Source organism: Erinaceus europaeus, chromosome 15 (genome assembly GCF_950295315.1).
Source record: "Erinaceus europaeus chromosome 15, mEriEur2.1, whole genome shotgun sequence".
NCBI classification, from domain to species: domain Eukaryota; kingdom Metazoa; phylum Chordata; class Mammalia; order Eulipotyphla; family Erinaceidae; genus Erinaceus; species Erinaceus europaeus.
Window position 1 is genome coordinate 11931037 of NC_080176.1, and position 22711 is coordinate 11953747.

The 22711-nt window shown below is 46.9% G+C and overlaps 1 long non-coding RNA gene across 1 annotated transcript; it reads left to right on the top strand.

Annotated features, from left to right (window-relative positions):
* Positions 1 to 10759: 10759 nt before the first annotated feature.
* LOC132533090 (uncharacterized) lies at positions 10760 to 19962 on the top strand. The gene is made up of 2 exons (XR_009544976.1): positions 10760 to 10837; positions 19710 to 19962. It is a non-coding gene; the product is annotated as an uncharacterized LOC132533090 (long non-coding RNA).
* Positions 19963 to 22711: the final 2749 nt, after the last annotated feature.

Below are 22711 nucleotides of genomic sequence, written 5' to 3' on the forward strand. Positions count from 1 at the left end.
ACCACTTGTGAAGCTTTCCCCCTGCATGTTGGGACCAGGGGCTTGACTCTGGGTCGTTGTGCACTGTAGTGTGTGCATTTAGCCAGGTATGCTGTCCCCTGAATCCTCACAGTGCGCTTCTTAAAGACTTTTTTTAAATGAGGTTCCATGTAAACATATATATTATAATTTAAAGAAGATACGGAGAGTCTTTTTCTTAGTCAAATGCATTCTTCAGCATGTCCACAAGGCGGCAGCAAAACACCACATTTTTCCCCCTCCAGGGTTCTCACTGGACCTCTGTGCGTGCACTATGAATCCTCTGCTCCTGGAAGCTTTTTTTTTTTTTTTTTTTCGTTTTGGTGCCCTTGTTGTTAATCATTGTCATTGTTGTTATTAGTATTATTATTGTTCTTATTGCTGTCATTGTTATCGGCTAAGACAGAGAGAAATTGTGAGAGGAGGTGGAGACAGGGAGAGAAAGACAGACACCTGGAGACCTGTTTCACCGCCTGTGAAGTGACTCCCCTGCAGGTGAGGAGCCAGCGGCTCAAACCGGGATCCTTATGCTGGTCCTTGTGCTTTGTGCCAAGTGTGCTTAATGCACTGCACTACTGCCTGGCCCCCCACCTGGCTGTTTCTGAGCATTCTGTGTAATGTGACTTTTTGCACAGTGGATTTTAACAGGTGAATTGTACAAATTACTCTCAGACCATTGATCTGTTTTTTTCCTTATGGAATACTGCGTATCTGGTGTTTAGAATATATTAATTTATATTCTGTGAACATCTTTTTTTAGTTAGGCATCTGGTAGATTCCAGGGATCATGACTGACTGCTGTTTTGTTTTTAATTTAGAAGTGAGAGCCAGTGAGGGAGAAATGTGGACAGGGAGATGTGAATGCAGATTGGGGAGAGAGAGAGAGAGAGAGAGAGAGAGAGACCACAGCATGGCTCTGCCTCTTTTGAAGCTTCTCCTGTATAGATGTTCTCATATGGTGACTGGTGTTTAAAGAACTTTTGCAGTCTGTCTGTCTGTCTCTCTGTCTTTTTTTCTTACTTCCCATTAACACTTGGGTTATCAGTTGGGCTCTGTACGTATAGGATGAATCACTAGTCCTGGTGGCCATATTTTCCCCTCTTTCTTTATCAAATTTGATAGGACTGAGAGAGAAGGGTCAGAGTTGTATCCCAGTGCCAGCAGCTGTAGTCATGACCCTTCCTCAGTGAAGTGGGCTTTTCAAAAGCATCGCCTGGAGCTTCCTTACTAAGTAGGTAAGTTTCCAGGTCATATCAGCACTTTTGTTCCACTGTTTCTAGCAGTGTATAAACATACTTGCCAGGTTTGTTTGCCTTTTAATACTTGAGATGAAAGCATTGACTTTTGTTTTTATGGGTATGAAATTCCTGATGTAAAGAGTTTGAGACTCTGAGAGAGAAGGAGGAGAGAGAGAGAGAGAGAGAGAGAGAGAGAACATTATTATCAGAGGGTAGGTTTGAGATGCACTTCAGACTGGGGCTTCAGGTGAGGGAGGGCCAGTGCCTGAGCTGCTCAGAATCTGCTCCTGTTGCCAGGGCTGCTTTATGCGTCCTCAGCCAGACAGCTCTCGTATTCATTTTTATTAGTGATGTAATAATGATTAGCAAGATTGTGAGATAATAGGGGTACAATTCACAGTACCCACCACCAGAGTTATGTGTCCCATCCCCTCCATTGGGAGCTTCCCTATTCTTTTTTTTTTTAAGATTTTATTTATTTATTAATGAGAAAGATAGGAGGAGAGAGAAAGAACCAGAAATCACTCTGGTCCATATCCTCCTGGGACTGAATTCAGGACCTCATGCTGGAGAATCCGATGCTTTATCCACTGTGCCACCTCCTGGATCACTTCCCTATTCTTTATCCCTCCGGGAGTATTGACCAAAGTTATTTATGGGATGCAGAAGGTGGAAGGTCTGACTTCTGTAACTGCTTCTCTGCTGGACATGAGGATTGGCAGATGGATCCACATCCCCAGCCTGTTTTGTCTTTCCCTAGTTGAGTAGGGCTCTGCAGAAGGGAGGTTTTACGACACATTGTTGGGGTCGTCTGCCAGGGGAGGCCTGTAGGGGCGTGGGGGTGAAGCTTCATGAGTGCTGAAGCAGGGCTGCAGGTGTCTCTCTGTCTCTCCCCTCTCCATCTTCCCCTCCCTCTATTTCTCTGTCTCTATCCAATAATGAATAAATATATTAAAAATCATATATTTTAAAAAGGAAAGAATCCTTTTTTCCCCCTGAAGTGATATTTTTAAAGATAAAGAGAGGCAGCCAGGCAGAGTGAGACCACAGCCTGGAAGCTTCCTTCACTGCGGTGGGGGCTGGGCTGGAGCCTGCATGGGTCACATGGAGACGCAGCACACCGCACAAGTGAACTATTATTATTATTACTGGGTAGAGACGGAGAAATTGAGAGGAGAGGAGGAGGCAGAAAGACACCTTCAACCCTGCACCACCACTTGTGAAGCTTTCCCCTTGCAGGTGGGGGCTAGGGGCTTGAACCTGGGTCCTTGTTCTCTGTAGTGTATGTGCTTCACCAGGTGCACCACTGCCAGGCCCCCCTCAAGTGAGCTACTTTGCTGACCCCTAGTCACTTTTTTTCTATGCAGTTCTTTTTGCCTTTAATAATACAAACACAATTTTGCAAAATTATTGTGCTCAGCAACTTATAGTTACTCCCTTAGGTAATGACTGTGTTACACATTGACATCATTTTGCCATATAGCTTACCTTCTGGTGTCTTTTCAACCTCTCAAAGAATTTTCTCAGTTGAATTTTGAAAGATTTACTTTTTGCTGTGACATTTTCTGTTTTGAAAAATGCAGAATTTTATGTAGTCATCATTCCAGTAGGAATTGAACAGTTTTGCCTTCCTCCAAATTCATCTCTGTAGCTGATTTCTCTCTCTTTGCCCCACAAAGACACTGTTTATTGTCCTTCTTGACCTCTCCCTAGAGCATGCTAGCTAATTTGAAGCATGTGTATGCAGTCGTCTATCCTCGACTGATGTACTTACAACTCACTTGTGCTTTTGCATGGCTTCATACATCATCTCTCTGCATTTCAAACTGCTGTCCCTTGTAGGGCTGTAAAACAAGTGTTTGTCCACCGCCCTGCTGAAGGCCGTCTTGTTGCTTCCAGTTATGGGCGATTATGACCAGAGACACTATGACACGTGTGTGTGGCTTTGCTTTTGTGTACAAGCATGTTTTTAAAACAATTTTGGCAAATATCTAGGAGCTTGATTACTGAATGACATATTGAGATCTTTATCTTTGTATGAACCTACTAAACTCTCTTCTGGTGAGTATTTTTAACCCTCCCTGGCTTGCTCTTATTTTAAAGGTAGAAACCATTACAAAGTAGATGAGGCTGGGCCAAGGCATGGCCTCTGGGCAACCCAGGCAGGTTTAAATAAACTGTCCAAAGCCTAGGTTTAGAACTAAATGGGGGGTAATTAACATTTCTGAGACTCCCTTGAGTTTACTTTTTTAAAAAAGATGCATACTTTGAAATGTTAAGGTTAAAAAAGTAATACTGTTATGTGGAAAACTGAGAAATGTTATAAATGTACAAACTACTGTATTCACTGTCAGATGTAAAATATTCATCCCCCAATAAAAGAAAAAATAGGTTAATAAAGTAAGTTGGGGTCTGGGGAGACAGCATGACGGTTCTGCAAATGACTTTCCTGTCTGAGGCTCTGAGGTCCCAGGTCTAATCCCTTGCACCACCATCAGCCAGAGCTGAGCAGTGCTCTGTTCTCTCATCCTCTCTCTCTCTCTCTCTCTCTGTATTTATCTCTCTATTGCTGTTATTAAAACATTTTAAGAGAGAAAACCACTCTTTAAAAATAAGTTGATAGTGGGTTGGGCGGTGGCGCAGTGGGTTAAGCGCATGTGGCGCAAAGCGCAGGACTGGCGTAAGGATCCCGGTTCGAGCCCCCGGCTCCCCACCTGTAGGGGAGTCGCTTCACAGGCGGTGAAGCAGGTCTGCAGGTGTCTGTCTTTCTCTCCCCCTCTCTGTCTTCCCCTCCTCTCTCCATTTCTCTCTGTCCTATCCAACAACGAACAACATCAACAATGGCAATAATAATGACCACAACGAGGCTACAATGAGGGCAACAAGGGGGGGTGGGATGGCCTCTAGGAGCAGTGGATTCATGGTGCAGGCACCGAGCCCAGCAATAACCCTGGAGGGAAAAAATAAACAAAAAAATAAGTTGATATGTTTATGTTTACTAGGTTATAAATAACTCATGCTATTTAAATTGTAAAAATTGATTTTGTTTTTGTTACTTTTACCTTTGTGCTGGTTATGCTATCTTGAAACTATGTGGCATCTTTCTGGACAAAACAAAACATGCCAGTCCTGTTTGCTCACACTATAGCTCCCCCGCACTTTCATCTGTGAGTGTGTGTGTGTGTGTGAGTGTGAGTGTGAGTGTGCGAGTGTGTGTACATGTACCTGGCAGGGCTTCATCTTATTCCACTACTTTTTCTGAACTCTTCTCTTTTTCATTTTGTTTTCTTTATGTTTATCATTTTGTAAAAATATTTGTTGATGGAGGCTGGAGGAGGAGGAAGGTCGAACCAGAGCATCACTCTGGCACCTGCTATACTGGGATCTAAGCTTCACCCCCTGTGCCACCTCCCCAGCCCCATGTTTGTATTTTAAGATGAAGAGAGAAACAGAAGCAGAGATGACCCCTGTGACTGCAACACCTCACACGGGAAACTGACTTGCCACACAGGGTTCTGTCGTCCCTTAATTTTAGCATGTTAGAATGGCGGATAACACCGTCTCTGTCTCTCTCAGAGTTCCTGCAACAAAGCATCTCTCCCCTTTAACATTTAAGCTGGACTATATAAATCCCCATCAAGGCAGCTGACACTGTAGTCTGTTGACAGCAAAGGTTTAAGATGCCCTCACTCCCTGATTGTGTTTTCTCCTGAAACCTCCCAGCCTGCCCGCAGGTCATTACAAAGTCATGGAGTGAAGTGTGAGTGAGGGAGCTGGAGAATCCCAGGGGCGTGTGCACGACGGCCCTCTGCGTCCCCACCTGGCCCTGTGTGCAGCTCCGTGGGCACAGCCCCACCAGGAGGGGAGCTGCTCCATCCAGGCTGCCTCACCTTTACTTCTAGTTGTTTGTTTGTTTATTCATTTATTTACTTATTTATGCCGCACATCAAGGCGCCCCTCTGCAGGGCCCCACTGATCCTCGGCTGGACTTATGGCCATGCCAATGCAGAACGTCTCCTAAGTCACTTTCCTGGGGATGGACATGCTGATTGGCAGGGCCATGGCTGCCTCAGGTGTGGTTAATCTGGGGGGGCCCACACCCTCCCCCTGCTGCGGGTCCTCTGGTAGCTGCCAGGATCACACAGTATGTGCTATTTCCTGCATCTTTTGAAATCTTTTTGTAGCAAACAGATGAAGCTGCTGTGTGTGTGTGTGTGTGTGTGTGTGTGTGTGTGTGTGTGTGTGTGTGTGTGTCTGTGTGGGGGGGGGAGCTGTCAGCAGTCACAATGACCTGGGCTTTCCACGGGGCAATTGTGGTCTCAGCAGGTCTTGAGCTCTTCTGCCACCCAGAAAACTCAAGCACTCTGGGTGCCCGGGACATTTGGCTGCAGTTTGCTCTTGGTCCCTCAGATGCTCCTGAATCTTTAAATCTTTCTTCTCAGAAAAGCTTTAAGATTTGTTTCTCGCCTGCACTTAAGACCCAGGCGCCAGCTGCCGTGCCGGGTAGTCAGAGAGCTGGTGCCGATCCCACAGGCCCTAGGACCTGCTTCTGCCCTGTTCCAGCCTGTCCTTCTGCCTTGGTGGCTGAAAATTAAAATCATTAATCACTGTGGTTGTGTTCATGGCAGACTTGTTGCCGAGAACTCAGGAAATAGCCGGGCTGGGATCTTCCTCACTTTTATGATCTCTCTGCTTCCTGATGTGTCACTCAGTCCCTGTCCCCTCCTGCCACTCTCAGCAGTCTGGATGGCAGACCAGGCTGGAGTCAAGCTGCAGAGGACAGAGGATGCCCTGCAGACACTTGCAGTTTCTGCCTAAAAAAACAAAAGACCTGGAGAGGTTTAATGGTTTGTAAGTTTTTCTGTGGTTTAAACAACAGGTTTCTAGGGGCCTCCCTCCTCCTTCGGTCTTTATTTAACAAGAGTTAATGAAAATAAAACACGTTGACAAAAGTAAACTGCTTCATGTTTGTCAGTGCAATTCCTACAGCAGCTTGAACTGGAGACCTGGGACTCCAGGTAAGTCGCCTCCACAGGGATACTGAGCCAGCCACCACCCTCTGAGGCCACTTGAGTCTCCTCTAGGCTACTGGGCCTAAGACTCAAACAAGTGTGAAAAAGTTTCTGGGGGTCCAATCCTGAGACCTGGGGCATGAGAGGCAAGAGCACTCTCAATGTCCCTATGGGTCATCCCTCCCACCCTACTCAGACTTTTGCCTACAAGTGTCCTGCAGGACCCAACAACAGGAAAAACACTTGTCTCCTGGGGGGATCCGATCCAGGGACCTGGGACATGAGAGGCAAGAGTGCAGAGCATGTTCCTACTGTCCATCCCTCCCACCATACGAGGATTTTTTTCCTACAAGTCTCCTGGCAGCAAAGTTTGAGCAAGTGTGAAAAGCATCTGGGGAGGTCTTGGGGGATCCTGGGGGGTCCTATTGGACCTTCCTCTCCCTACCTACCTACCTCCCTTCTTCCTCCTCCTACCCCTCCCTCCCTCCTTCCTTCCTCCTACCCCTCCCTCCCTCCCTCCTCCTACCCTTCCCTCCCTCCTCCTACCCCACTCTCCCACCTTCCTCCTCCTACCCCTCTCTCCCTCCTCCTCCCTCCCTCCTTCCTCCTATCCATCCCTCCCTCCCTCCTCCTACTCCTCCCTCCCTCCTCCTACCCCTCTCTCCCACCTTATTCCTCCTACCCCTCTCTCCCACCTTATTCCTCCTACCCCTCTCTCCCACCTTATTCCTCCTACCCCTCTCTCCCACCTTATTCCTCCTACCCCTCTCTTCCTCCTCCTCCCTTCTCCTACCCCTCCCTCCTCCTCCTATCCCTCCCTCCTTCCTCCTCCTTCCCCTCCCTCCCTCCTTCCTCCTCCTTCCCCTCCCGCCCTCCTTCCTCCTACCCCTCCCCCACCTGCAGGGGGGACACCTCATGAACAGTGAAGCAGGTGTGAAGTTGTCTCTCCCTCTCTATATCCCCTTTCCTCTCTCAATTTCTGTCTGTCCTATCCAATAAAATAGAAAAAAAAAAAGGCCTCCAGGAGCAGTGGATTTGCAGTGCTGGCACTGAGCCCTCATGATAACCCTGGAGGCAAAAATAAACAAAGACATTGATTTGTTATTATCACTTCTGCTGATCCAGGGCATTGAACCCAAGACTTCAGAGCCTCAGGCCTGAGAGTGTCTTTGCATCACCATTCTGGTATCTAGCCCTGGCCCCTTTCTAGTTTGGATGCCACTATGTGGATTCCTGTGGCTCTGTGCCAGCACTAGGAAGTCAGGGTTGCTGGCAGCTCCCCACCCAAACTTCTTATTTTTTCTTTCCCTCTGTGTTTAAAGCGCACTGAGAAATTGATAGGAAGGGGTGAGATAGAGACGTGGAGAGAGAGACCCCACAGACCTGCCTCACCTTTCCTCCCGCTGCAGGCTGGGAATGGGGCTCCATCCCTGGTTCTTGTGCCCGGAGGTCTGGGAATTCCAGCAGGTTCCTCACAGCCCAGCAGCACAGCAGAGCTGCTCAAATTGCTTTTTTTTTTTTTTTTTTTGCCTCCAGGGTTATTGTTGGGGCTCGGTGCCTCCGCTATGAATCCACTTCTCTCGGGAGCTACTTTTGTCATCCCTTTTGTTTCCTGGTTTTATCACTGTTGTAATTATTCTTATTGTTACTGATGTCGTTGTTGTTGGATAGGACAGAGAGAAATGGAGAAAGATGGGAAAGACAGAGGAGAGAAAGACAGACACCTGCAGACCTGCTTCACCTGCTTGCAAAGCGACACCCCTAGAGGTGGGGAGCAGGGGGCTTGAGCCAGGATCCTTACTCCAGCCCTTGTGCTTTGTGCCACGTGTGCTTAACCCAATGTGCTATCACGCAGCTCCGTCAAATCACTTTTTTTTTTCAATAATGGAGTTGGAGCAGTGCAGGAGACAGAAAGTGACTGACCCATGGCACAGAGACGGGGAAACAAAGGCAGAGCTCCAAGACCCTACTGACTCTGTGGTCATCCCTGCCTCAGCCTCAATAGCCTGATGTCTGCCCAGTGAGCCCTGTCTCCTGCCTCTCTCTAGCCTATAGGATGAAGCTTCCAAGAACAGGTTCTGTGAGCAGACTGCAAACCTGCCCAAAACAACAACTAGTCCAGACAACTGACAGCACAGTGAGAACAAGGCCTGCCCAGCAGGGGCCCTGCTGGGTTATGTCGCCGCCTTGTGGACATGGAGCAGAATGCACCTTATGGGATACTAGAGCCAACCAAAGGGCTTCTGTATTTCTCCACATATTGTCTTCATTTTCTTTCCCTGACACAGATCCAGGGAGAAAGCAGACAGAGAACCACCAGAACACTGCTCAGCTCAAGCTAATGGTGGTGCCGGGCATTGAAACTGGGTTTTTGAGACCCAAGCCATGAAAGTCTTTGGCAGAACTCTTAGCATAGCTCCTTAGCACAAGGTCTTCATAGTTTAGATATTTTATTGTATTTATATTTAGCTATGGGGAGAGAGGGAGGGAGAGAGAGATACAGAGAGAATGGTGCTAGCTACTAAGCTGTTTCCCAGTCCAAGGACTTCTTTTGACATCTTTCTCTTGCTTTACTTTTTAAATATCTTTAGTAATGAGAGATAATTATAAAGACAGAAAGATGCTAACTAGTAGGCAGTCACTTCCACCCAAGCTCTTTATTTGCTTACTATTTTATCACATTTTATTTCATGGTTATGTTTAGTGAGGAGAGCTAGACATACTGAAAGATACAAAGAGAGGGAGATGGGCAAGGCAGGCACCATAATGCTGATGCAAAAAGACTGTCCAACCGGATGCCCTGAGTTTCCTGCAACACCAGGACTCAGGGCTAAGCAAGACTCTGGAAAAATAAAATAAAATAAAATAAAAGTGTATCAGAGAGTGTGTTTGTTCTCTCTGAGTTGAAAGTACACTGAGAAATTGGGAGGAAGGGGTGAGACAGAGTTGTGGAGAGAAAGAGAGACCCCCCTCAGACATGCCTCACCTCTCCTCCTCCTCAAGGGGGGGAAGGAACCAGGCTCCATCCTGACCCTTGTCCACTGAAGTTTGGGAACTCCAGGGGGTTCCTCACAGCCCAGCAGCCCAGCACAGGTGCTCAAATCACTTTTTTCCTGGCAGGGGGTTGGAGCAGTGCAGGAAACGGAAGGGGACTGGCCCATGGCACAGACACAGGGGGAACAAAGACAGAGCTCCAGGACCCTTCTGTCTCTGTGGCCACCCCACCAGGCCAGGGAAACTGGCGCCTCAGCTCGTAAGTCTGGTGCTCTGTCCAGTGAGCCCTGTCTCCTGCCTCTCTCTAGCTCCTGGGAAGGAAGCTCCTGAGAAGAAATCCTGTGAGCAGACTGCAAACACCCTGCCCCCCAAAGCAACAACTAGTCCAGACCAAGGGGCAGCTCAGTGGGAGCTGTGTTATGTCGCCGCCTGGTGGACATGGAACAGAATGCACCTTATGCAACACTAGAGCCAACCAAAGGGCTCCCATATGGCTCACAATATTGTCTTCACTTTCTTTTTTAATTTTTATTTAATTCATTTCCTTTTCTTGCCCTGGTTGTTTTATTGTTGTTGTTATTGATGTCATCATTGTTGGAGAGGACAAAGAGAAATGGAGAGAGGAGGGGAAGCCAGAGAGGGGGAGAGAAAGACACCTGCAGACCTGCTTCACCGCCTGTGAAGTGACTCCCCTGCAGGTGGGGAGCTGGGGGCTCGAACTAGCATCCTTATGTCAGTCCTTCTGCTTCGCACCAACTGTGCTTAACCTGCTGTGATAACTCTTTAAGATAGCTCATAAACTAAGGACTTTTTTTACTTTTAATATTTGTAATTTCTTGTATTATTTAGCTATGGAGAGACAGAATGTGTGTGTGTGTGTGTGTGTGTGTGTGTGTGTGAGAGAGAGAGAGAGAGAGAGAGAGAGAGAGAATGATGGTACCTATGAAACTGTCTCACAGCCAAGGAATTTCTTTTAAAATATTTTTACTTTACTTTGTTACTATTCTGAGTAATGAGATGGGTTTAAAGAGAGAAAGATAACTACAAGGCAGTCACTTTGACCCATGCTCTCCTTTTTATTTAATATATTTTTTCATATTTTATTTTCTTCTGATGTTTAGTAATGAAAGCTAGAGATACAGAGAGTGCAGTGGGCAGGGGTGAAATCATAATGCTGATGCAAAGAGACTCTCATACCTGGAGTTCTCTGGGTCCTGACTCACCACGATGCCTGGCTGAGCAGATCTACGGTAAAAAGATGAATGAATAAAGTAAATAAATAAATAAACAGCAGTGGGAGTAAAGCCTGCTGAGTAGGGGCCCTGCTGTGTTATGGAGCCGCCTTGTGGACATGGAGCAGAATGCACCTTATGGGAGACTAAAGCCAACCAAAGGGCTCCAGTACGTCTCCCAATATTGTTTTCACTTTCTGTTTGTCACTTAGAGCCAGGGAGAAAAACACACACTATCTGGTGCAAGCTAACGGTGGTGCCAGGGATTGAAACTGGGTTCTTGAAGCCACAGGCATTAAAGTCTTTGGAAGAACCCCTAAGATAGCTCCTAAGATGTTACAAGGTAATCTTATTTAAAAAATTTCTATTTCACTGTATTATTATATTAAACTGTCAAGATAGAGATAGAGATACAGAGAGAATGATGCTAGGTACTAAGCTGTCTCCCAGTCCAAGACTTCTTTTAAAATATTTTGTTGACTTTAAGATTTTTAGTAATGAGACATAGGTTCAAAGAGAGAAAGATAACTACTGGGCAGTCACTTCTCCCCAAGTACTCCTTTTTGACTCACTACTTGGTCATATTTTATTTTATGGTTATGTTTAGTGATGAGAGCTAGAGATACAGAAAGATACAGAGAGAGGGAGATGGGCAGGGGCAGATAGCATAATGCTGGTGCAAAGAGACTCTTAGACCTGAAGCTCTGAGGGTCCTGCAACACCATGACTCAGGGCTGAGCAAGGCTCTGGTGAAACAAACAAACCATATTTATATCATATGTATCTGTATAGAGAGACTGAGAGCAGAGCACTGCCCAGCGCAGACTGATGCTGGAGAGCCGGGGATTCAGCCTGAAGTGGAACCTCAGCCATGAAAGCTTTTTACATAACCATTAAGCTTTCTCTCCAGCCCCCTAGTGCTTCTTTCATCAGGCGCCCAGAGACTGTTGGTTCAGGACCTGAATGGAGCAGCCTGACACATGGCTCAGTGCAGGACAGTGATGCTGACACCTGAGAGCCCCAATTCCATTCCCTGCCCTTCTGGGGCTCAACTGCTGTGAGCACCCCCCTCTATTGACTTACTTGGGTAAATACACAAATCTGTTTTTCCTCTGTAGAAAAAAAGTGACTTCCTGTGCAGCATGGCAAATGCAAATGCTTCAGATCCCTGGCCAAAGAGGAGACCTTGACACAAGTCCCCTTGTACTGCCCCAAACTCTGCTCCTGCTGTATGGATTTTCCACTTTCCTAGCACTGAGCAACACAAGCCAATGTGATTTCTCTCTCTCACTGTCTCTCTCTGATTTTTTTCAAATAGCATCAATAGAGGATGTAACGTTTTCAAGATGTTATTTATTACAACCACACACCGCCCTGGTGGGGGGGGGTGGGGAGAAAGAGAGAGAGAGAGAGAGAGAGAGAGAGAGGGAGAGATTCAGAGCATTTCTTGCTCAGATAAAGGTCAAAGGAACTCAGACATCACCATCCAAGGCCCTGTGCACTGACCGACCTCCTGGGACACGAGAGACATATCTATCAATGAGGGGGCAGCACAGAGTTTCCTGTGTCAATAGCTGCAGGGTAATGAACCCCCTTTGAGGATTCCTGCTGGGTCGACCTCCACCCTGACCCAGGCACTGTGCACAGCTTGGAAACTTTGATGCAGTTTCTGTTTGCTGGCCCAATAGCAAGCACCAGCCTTACCCTTCATTCTACAAGTTAAATCCCCAGCAGGACCTGTGAGGCTTCCTGGAAATGTGCTTTCCCCACATTGCTCGCTCGCCCTTTCTTTCTTTTCTTTTCTTTTCTTTCTTTCTTTCTTTCTTTCTTTCTTTCTTTCTTTCTTTCTCTCTTTCTCCCATTTGTTATTATCTGTACTTTCCCCCACTGTTTTCTTTCCTTCTCTCTCTCTCTCTCTCTTAAAACTAGAGCACTGATCTGGTGGGGGGGGGCATCAAACCTGAGACTTCAGAGTCTCAGGCATGCGAGTGACTTTGCATCACCATTCTGGTATCTGCCTCTACCCCCTTTTCTAGTTTGGATGCCACTAGGCTGATTGCTGAGCCTCGGTGCCGGCACTAGGAAGCCAGGGTTGCTGGCAGCAGTCCCTCCCACACCGTCTCCAACCACCTCCCAGTTGTTCTTTCTCTTTGATTTTAAAGTACACTGAGAAACTGAGGTGAAGGAGTGAGGTAGAGAAGTGGAGAGAAAGAGACACCCCTGCAGAGCTGCCTCACCTCTCCTCCCTCTGCATGGGGGGAGTCAATGGGGTTCCAGCCCTGACCCATTGTGCATGGAAGTCTGAGAACTCCAGCAGGCTCCCCACCACCCAGCAGCCCAGCATAGGTGCTCAAATAGCTTTTTCTCTGGAAGGGGATTGGAGCAGTGCAGGAGATGGAAGGGGACTGACCCATGGCACAGACACAGCAGGAGCAAAGACAGAGCTCCAGGACCCCACTATTCCAGCAGCCACCCCACCAAACCATGGAATGTGGCACCTCAGCCTCACAAGCCTGGGGCTCTGGCCTGTGAACCCTGTAACCTGCCCCTCTCCAGCTCCTGGGAAGGAAGCTTACAAAAACAGATCCCGTGAACAGACTGCAAACACCCTGCCCAAGGCAACAACTAGTTCAGACCAAGGGCCAGTGCAGTGGGAGCAAGGCCCGCCCAGCAGGGGCTCTTCTGTGTTATATCGCCGCCTTGTGGACACAGAGCAGAATGCACCTTAGTAGAGAACAGACCCAACCAAGGGGCTGCCGTATTTCTCCTAATATTCTCTTCATTTTCTTTTTCTGACATAGATCCAGGGAGAAAAACACAGAGAAACACCAGAACACTATCAGCTCAAGCTAAAGGTGGTGCCAGGAATGAAACTGGGTTCCCAGACTTCCATGCACAAGGGCCAGGGCCTGAGCCATCTTTGTTCCCCACATGAGGGGAAGGTGGGGTGAGGCAGCTCTGTGGGGGTCTCTCTTTCTCTCCACCTCTCTATCTCACCTCTTCCTCTCAATTTCTCACTGTACTTTACAATCAAAGAGAAGGAACAAATGGGAGATGGTTGGGGGGAGGGAGGGAGGGAATGCTGCCCGGCATCCCTGGCTTCCTAGTGCTGGCACAGAGCCTCAGCACTCAAACCAGTGGTGTCCAATCTAGAAAAGGGGGTGGGGGTAGATACCATAATGGTGATGCAAAGACATTCTCATGCCTGAGGCTCTGAATTCCCATTTCAATGCCCCACACCACCATACGCTGGAGCTCATTAGTGCTCCTGTTAAAATTTTTTGCTTTAAAAAGAAAGTAAAGTAGAAATATGGGTGCATTGTATTAAAGTAGAAGACTGGTGTGGGGTTCAGGGTTCACATCCTAAAACTTGATGGCAGAGGAGGATCTAAAGGGGTTGAATTGTTATGTGGAAAACTGAGAAATATACAAACTACTGCATTTTACTGTTGACAATAAAGCATTAATCCCCCATAAAGTAATTAGAAAAATATTTTTCAAATAATAAGTCAATAAATGAACTATAGGTAATAAAAAAGTACAAACAAGAGATAAAAAAGTAGGAAGAAAGAAAAGGAATAGATACTGCAGGAACCCTCACAGGTGGTGCTGGGAATTGAACTGGTAAAGGAAGGACAAGGCTGGTGCTTGTCACTGGGCCAGCATTGCCATTGGGCGGAGGTCACACCAGCTGGAATCCTTCTGGGAATTCATTCCCTTGGGGCTGTTGACCCAGGAAGCTCTGAGCTGCCCCCCTCATTGATACAAAGGAATCTGGTGTCTCAGGAGGGGGGTCAGTGCACAGGGCCTTGGATGGTGATGTCTGAGTTTCTCTGACATTGGTCTAAGCAAGAAATGCTCTAAATTTCTCCGTATCTCTCTCTCCCTGTTTGTGTGTGATAGGTAATAAATAACACCTTGAAAAGGTTGCATCCTAAATTGATGCCATTTTAAAAGAAATCACAGAGACAGATAGAGATTGATGGAAATTGCGTTGGCGTGGGGATTGCTCATTGCTAGGAAAATGGAGACCCATACAGCATGAGCAGAATTTTGCCCATTGCAAGGGGTGGAGGGGTGGGGTGTGTTGAGTCTTCTCTTTGGCTAGGGAGCTGGTTCCTCACGGCCCAGCAGCCATGAACAGGTGCTCAAATCACTTTTTCCCGGAAGGGGGTTGGAGCAGTGCAGGAGATGGAAGGGGACTGACCCATGGCACAGACACCGCGGGAGCAAAGGCAGAGCTCCAGGACTATTCCACTATTCCAGCAGCCATCCCACCAAACCAGGGAATATGGCATCTCAGCCTCACAAGCCTGGGGCTCTGGCCTGTGAACCCTATAACCTGCCCCTCTCCAGCTCCTAGGAAGGAAGTTTCCAAGAACAGATCCCGTGAGCAGACTGCAAACACCCTGCCCAAGGCAACAACTAGTTCAGACCAAGGGCCAGTGCAGTGGGAGCAAAGCCTGCCCAGCAGATGCCCTTCATGGGATGCATTGGATCGACCTTCTCGTGGTGCATCCCGTGAGTACCCATTCATTGGGGAAACTGACGATCCTTCCTAGCCGACTGAATCCACATGGATCCCAGTCACTTTCAAAGCCAGCAACAAGCAGCTCCTGACAGTTTTCAACCTGACGCTGTTGACTGGCTATGGAAGAAGGGCAAACGCTAGAAGATGCTGTGTTATGTCGCCACCTTGTGGACACAGAGCAGAATGCACCTTACTAGTTAAAAGATCCAACCAACCAAAGGGCTGCCGTATTTCTCCTAATATTCTCTTCATTTTCTTTTTCTGACACAGATCCAGGGAGAAAAACTCACAGAGAAACAACAGACGCTGCTAGCTTAAGCCAAAGGTGGTTATGGGTTCTTTGTTGCCATGGGAATAAAAGTCCTTGGCAGAACTCCTAAGATAGCTCCGAAGCACAAGGTCACCTTATTTTAAGCATTTGTAATTTATTGTATTATTATATGTAGCTACGGAGAGACAGAGAGACACACACAGAGAGAAAGATGGTAGCTGCTAAGGATCTCTTTTTAAAATATTTTTCTTTTGCAACGCTCAGTGACCCAGGTTCGAGCCCCTGGTCCCCACCCGCAGGGGGAAGCCTTGTGAGTAGTAAAGTAGTATGGCAGGTGTCTCTCTATCTCTCTCCCTTCTCTATCACCCCCTTCTCTCTCAATTTCTGTCTCCTTTCAATAAATAAATCGAGATTTAAAGAGGTAAATATTTTATTTTACCTTGTTAATATTTTTAGTCATCAGAGAGAGGTTTCAAGAGAGAATGATGATTGCTACTAGGCAGTCACTTTTGCCCAAACTCTTTTTTGATTTACTATTTTTCATATTTTATTTTTTGAATAAATTTTTAGTCATAATACCTCTGCACTCTTGGGTGATGCAGCAACCAAAACCTCAGGCTTTGGGCTACCTGGCCCTGCGCCCCCTCCACCACCACCACCCAGCTGCTCTGCAGCCCACGTGGTGGAGCTGAGGCCTTAGCCCCTGGTACCTGCTGGAGGACAGGCACAATCCACAGAGGGGAGAGGGATCAGGGACCCCACAGTCATTCCTGGGAGTCAGAGCTGCGGAACTCCGTCCAGGCTGTACGGGGACCTACCAGTGGGTAGTAGGCAGTGGAGCAGGCACAGAGGTGGGCAGCTGGGGTACTCAGCTAGGACTCACGGGGGTCGCTAGAGAGGCCATGCAGGTGACCTAGGCCTAGGGTGGAGCCAAAGGCAGGATGCACAAAGCCGGTGCCACTGGTGCAGGACCCCAGAAAAGTCCTTCCGAGGGGCTGGCAGAAACTGCAGTGGCCCGTGAGGCTACCGGAAGTGGGCGGGGCAGCAAAGTGAAGCAGGGCTGCAGCTGTGTCTCCAAACATTTCCCTCTCTATCCCCTCTGTTCTTAATTTCTGTCCTATCAAATGAGAAACAAGGGGGGGGTTAGTGGTCACAAGAAGCACCGAGCCTCAGCAAAAACCCTATTACCAAATAAATAAATATTTTGTGGAGTTTGAGTTTAAAGTGTGTGGACCATTTCCATTTTTGAAATCTAAGATGCTAGATCTTTTTAAAATAAAAATTTTAACACTGATTGACATGAATGTAGATAATAGAGTTCTAAGTCACACAACTCACACCAAGAAGTCCTGTGCTCCTAGTTGCCAAGGATAACCACCTCTCCCAAGGTTATAGAGATTAAAAAAATTTTTTTTGAAACATCTTGCATTTCAATTGTTTACCCTCCATATTTGAGTCCAGTGGGAGCAAAGCCCGTAAAGCAGGAACCCTGCTGGGTTATGTCGCCGCCTTGTGGACACAGAGCAGAATGCACCTTATGGGAGACTAGGCACAACCAAAGGGTTGAATATTTCTCTAAATATTCTCTTCATTTTCTTTTTTCTGACACAGATTCAGGGATAAAACACACAGAGAAACACCAGAACACTGTCAGCTCGATCCAAAAGGGGTGCTGGGGAATGAAACTGGGTCCTTGAAGCCACAGGCATGAAAGTCCTTGGCAGAACTCATAAGATAGCTCCTAAGTACAAGGTCTCCTTATTTTAAACATTTGTAATTTACTGTATTTTTATATTTAGCTATGGAGAGAGGGAGAAAGACACGGAGAGAATGATACTAGCTACAAAGCTGTCTCACAGCCAAGGACTTCTTTTGAAAATAATTTTACTTCATTACTATTTTGAGTAATGAGAGATAGGTCGAAGGAGAGAAAGATGATCAACTACTAGGCAGTCACTTTCACCCAAGCTCTCCTTTCTCTTTACTTTTTCCCATATTTTATTTTATTCTTATGTTTAGTGATGAAAGCTAGAGATACAGAGAGAAAGATACAGAGAGGGAGATGGGCAGGGGTAGATATCATAATGCTGATGCAAAGAGATTCTTCTACCTGTAGTTCTGTGGTTCCTGCCTCACCATGATCCAGGGCTGAGCAAGGCTCTGGTAAAATACTAAATAAATGAATTGATTAATAATTAATTAATTAAATCAGAGTGAGACCAGAGCACTGCTCAGCTCAGACTTATGCTGGAAAGCTGGGGATTCAACCTGAAGCCTTGGAACCTCAGGCATGAAAGCTTTTGACACAACTACTAAGCTATCTCCCCAGCCACCAAGGGCTTTCTTTCTTTCTTTTTTTGTTATTGGATAGAGACAGAAATTGAGAGAAGGGGAAGATAGAGAGGAAGAGAGACGTTTGCAGACCTGCTTTACCGCCTGTGAAGCGACTCCCCTGCAGGTGGAGAGCTGGAGGCTCGAACCGGGATCCTAACCGGTCCTTGCGCTTTGCGCCCCATGCACTTAACTTGCTGTGCTACCGCCCAACTCCCCAAGGGCTTCTTTCATCAGGAGCCCACAGACTGTTGATTCAGGCCCAGAAAGGATCAGCCTGTCAGTTGGCTCAATGTAGAATAGTGATTCTTAAGCTGAGAGCTATAGTTTGATTCCCCGCCCTTCATAGGCCTAACTCCTCTGACCCCCTCTCTTGATTTACTTGGCTAAATACACAAACCTATTTTCCCCTGCAGAAAAGAGTGATTTTCTGTGCATCATGGTAAAAGCAAACTCTCCGCATGCCTGGTCAAAGAGGAGACTCAATCTCCCCTCCACCCCTTGTAGGGGGCGAAACTCTGCTCCTGCTGTATGGACTTTGCATTTTCCTAGCACTTAGCAATCTCCAAGTCAACAGGATTTCTCTCTCTATCTCTGATTTTATTTCAAAATGGCATAAAATCAGCATGCAACATTTTCCAGATGTTATTTTTTACCTATCACACACGAACAGGAGACACACACACACACACACAGAGAGAAAGAAAGAGAGAGAGAGAGAGAGCTGGAGAGGGAGAAAGAGAAAGAGAAACAGAAAGGAGAGAGATGGAGCATTTCTTGCTCAGACAAATGCCAGAGAAACTTAGACATCACCATCCAAGGCCCTGTGCACTGACCCACCTCCTGGAACACCAAGAGACCTTTGTATCAATGAGGGGGGCAGCTCAGAGCCTTCCTGGGTCAACATCCCCAAGGGAGTGAACCTCCTAGAAGGATTTCTGCGGGGTGACCTCCACCCTGAGCACAGCTTGGAAACTTTGTTGCAGTTTCTGCTTGCTGGCCCGATGACAAGCACCAACCTTGTCCTGCATTCTACCAGTTCAATCCCCAGCAGGACCTGCGAGGCTTCCTACATGTATGCTTTCTCCCTCCTTTTTTATATTCTTTTCTTTGATCTCTTGTTTGCACTTTTATTATTATTATCCATAGCCCCTTTATTGACTTTTTTGTCAAATATTTTTATTATTTATTGGGAGAGTAACAGCTTAGAGTCAACAGTAAAATACAGTAGTCTGCACATTTCTCTCTTTTTTTTTTTTTGGCCTCCAGGTTTATTGCTGGGGCTTGGTGCCAGCACTACAAATCCACTGGTCCTGGAGGCTGTTTTTTCCCTTTTGTTGCCTTTGTTGTTTATTGTTGTTGTTATTACTACTGTTGTTGTTGACATTGCTGTCATTGTTGGACAGGAATGAGAGAAATGGAGAGAGGAGGGGAACACAGAGGGGGGGAGAGACAGACAGACACCTTCAGACCTGCTTTACCACCTGTGAGGGGACCCCTCTGCAGGTAGAGAGCAGGGTGCTTGAACCGTGATCCTTACGGTGGTCCTGACGCTTTGCGCCTTGTGTGCTTAACCAGCTGCATCACCGCCCAGTCACCCATTTCTCAGTTTTCTACATAACAATTCAAACCCTTTTAGGTCTTCCTCTGCTATCATGTTCCAGGACATGAACCCTGAATCCCACCCCAGTCTTTTCCTTTGGTACAATGTGCCATTCTTTATACTTTATTTCTTTTTCTTTTTTTTTTTTTTTTACCAGTGCACTGATCAGCACTGGCTTATGCTGGCACTGGGGATTAAACCTGGGACTTCAGAGCCTCAAGCATGAAAGTGTCTCTTCATCACCAATCTGGTATATATCCCGCCCCCTTTTCTAGTTTGGATACCACTAGGTTGCATGCTGAGGCTCTGTGCCAGCACTAGGAACCCAGCGATGCCAGCAGCATCCCTCCCACCCTCCAACCAGGTATTTGTTCTTCCTCTTTGATTTTAAAATGCACTAAGAAATGGAGAAGTGAGATAGAGAGGTGGAGAGAAAGAGAGACCCCCACAGACCTGCCTCATCTCTCCTCCCTATGCAGGTGGGGAACGAATGGGGCTCCAAGCCTGGTCCTTGTGCATGGAAGTCTGGGAACTCCAGCGGGATCCTCACAGCCCAGCAGCCAAGCACAGGTGCTCCAACTGATCCTGCAGGCGACAGAAGGGAACTGGCCCATGGCACAGACACAGGGGGACAAAGACAGAGCTCCAGGATACTTCTGCCTCTGTGGACACCCCACCAGGCTAGGGAACCTGGCGCCTCAGCCTAACAAGTCCGGTGCTCTACCCAGTGAAGCCTGTCTCCTGCCTCTCTCTAACTCCTGGGAAGGAAGCTTTCAAGAACAGATCCTGTGAACAGACTGCAAACACCCTGCCCAAAGCAGCAACTAGTTCAGACAAAGGGGCAGTGCAGTGGGAACAAAGCCCACCCAGCAGGGGCCCTGCAGAGTTATGTAGCCATCTTGTGGCCACGGAGCAGAATGCACCTTACTGGAGAACAGACCCAACCAAAGGGCTCCCGTATTTCTCCTAATATTCTCTTCATTTTCTTTTTTCTGACACAGATCCAGGGAGAAAAACTCGCAGAGAAACACCAGAACACTGTCAGGTCAACCCAAAGGGAGTCGTGGGGACTGAAACTGGGTTCTTGAAGCCACAGGCATGAATGTCCTTGGCAAAACTCCTAAGATAGATCCTAAGCAAACAGTCTTATCTGAAATTTATTGTATTATGATATGCAGCTATGGAAAGAGAGAGTGAGAGAATGATGTGTCTCACAGCCGCGGATTTCTTTTTAAACTATCTTTCATTTGTAATGCTCATTGACCCAGGCTCGAGTCCCTGGTCCTTACCTGCAGGGGGCAGCTTTGTAAGTGGTGAAGCAGTGTGGCAGGTGTCTCTCTATCTCTCTGTGTATCGAACATAGTGGCAAAATACTGCAGGATCTTAACACCAAAGTCATATTTGGAAACTCAAATCCCTGAGCATTTGAGATGAAAACAAGAGGAAATAAATGGGAAAAGATTGATTTTAGAAGCTTGTACACATCAAAAGCCAACTACCCAAAGCTAATCTTTCTACATCACAGATCAGACAAATGATTGATACTGAACATCTAGAAACAACTGGTATAGCTTAACAAGAGGGAAAAAATAACCCAATAAAAAGTGGGGCGTGGGGGGTCTGGCGGTGGCACAATGGGTTAAGCATATGTGGCACAAAGTGCAAGAACCGGCATAAGGATCCCGGTTCGAGCCCCTGGCTCCCCACGCAGGGGAGTCGCTTCATAGGCGGTGAAGCAGGTCTGCAGGTGTCTATCTTTCTCTCCCCCTCTCTGTCTTCCCCTCCTCTCTCCATTTCTCTCTGTCCTAGCCAACAACGAACAACATCAACAATGGCAATAATAATAACCACAACGAGGCTACAACAACAAGGGCAACAAAAGGGGGAAAAATGGCCTCCAGGAGCGGTGGATTCATGGTGCAGGCACCGAGCCCAGCAATCACCCTGGAGGGGAAAAAAAAAAGTGGGGCAGGGAGTCAGGTGGTAGTGCAGTGGGTTAAGCGCACTTGGCATGAAGCACAAGGACCAGCATAAGGATCCCGGTTCAAGCCCCCGGCTCCCCACCTGCAGGGGAGTCGCTTCTTATGTGGTGAAGCAGGTCTGTAGGTGCCTGTCTTTCTCTCCTCCTGTCTTCCCCTCCTCTTTCCATCTCTCTCTATCTTAACAATGACAACATCAATTACAACAACAATAATAACTACAACAATAAAAAAACAACAAGGGCAACAAAAGGGAAAATAAATAAAATATATTTTTTTTAAAGTGGGGCAAAGAACTGAACAGGCATCTCTCCCAATAACAGGTACATATGGCCCACTGACACAGGAAGAAATAGATGTTCCACATCACTTGTTAGGAGACAAAGGCCAATAAAACGTACACTGAGGGGAGCGGGTGGTGGCGCACCTGGTTGAGCGCACCTGTTATGGAGCCCACAGTCCCCACCTGCAGGGGGAAGGCTTTGCAAGTGGTGAATCAGTGTCGCAGGTGTCACTTTGTCTCTCTCCCTATCACCATCTTCCTTCTTGGTTTCTAGCTGTCTCTATTCAAGAAATTAATTAAGATAAAAAATAACTAAACTGAGATTCCACCTATACAAAGAGTCAGAGGAAAGAGAAATAAAAGATTAAATTCCATTGACAAACCCCAAAATTTACAATACCTCAGAGTAAATCTCACAGAGGAGGTGAAGGACTTTTACAGAGAAAACTCTAAGACATTGCTAAAAGAAAGACAGACTGACACATAGAAATGGAAGACAACTCCTTGTTCCTGGACTGGAAGAAGAAGAGTGTGACAATGTTCATTCGAAGTCAAGATATAAAAAGCAACGATCAGACGTTTTCACTCATATGTGGAATCTAGAGACCTGGGACTCATGAAATTGCAAAGCAAAACAGAAATGAACAAACAGTTTCTAAGATCTTGTGAGAACTACAATAATGATCTTTCCGAGGTGGGAAAGTAGGGACACAGAACTTGAGTGATGGAGTGGTGTGGAGCTAGACCCTGTCATCTTCCTGTCTTGTAAACCATTTTCAACCCCAAACAATAAGTGAAAAAATCAGTGGGAGGGGGAGTTAGGGAGAGTCCTGCTTCTCTATTCATGAAGCTTTCTGCCTGCAAGTGGGGAGCTAGGTCTTAAACCTAGGACCCTGCATGTGCTGTGTGCACTCATAGGATTCACCACTGTCCATCCCTCTCTTATTTTTATCTTATTGAATAGAGAAAAACCAGGAGGGAGATGGTACAAGGTAGGGAAAGGGTGAGGGAGAGGGAGAGGAGGAGAGAGACCTATAGCACCACTTCCTGGCTTGTGAGGCTTCCTCCTTGCAGGTGGGGACCAATGATTTGAACCCAGCTCTTAGCACACAGTAATATCTGCACTCAATTCATGCACCAGTGCTTGACACACTTGGTAGAAAAATGTCAACTTGAGGGTGGGGGTAGATAGCATAATGGTTCTGCAAACAGACTCTCA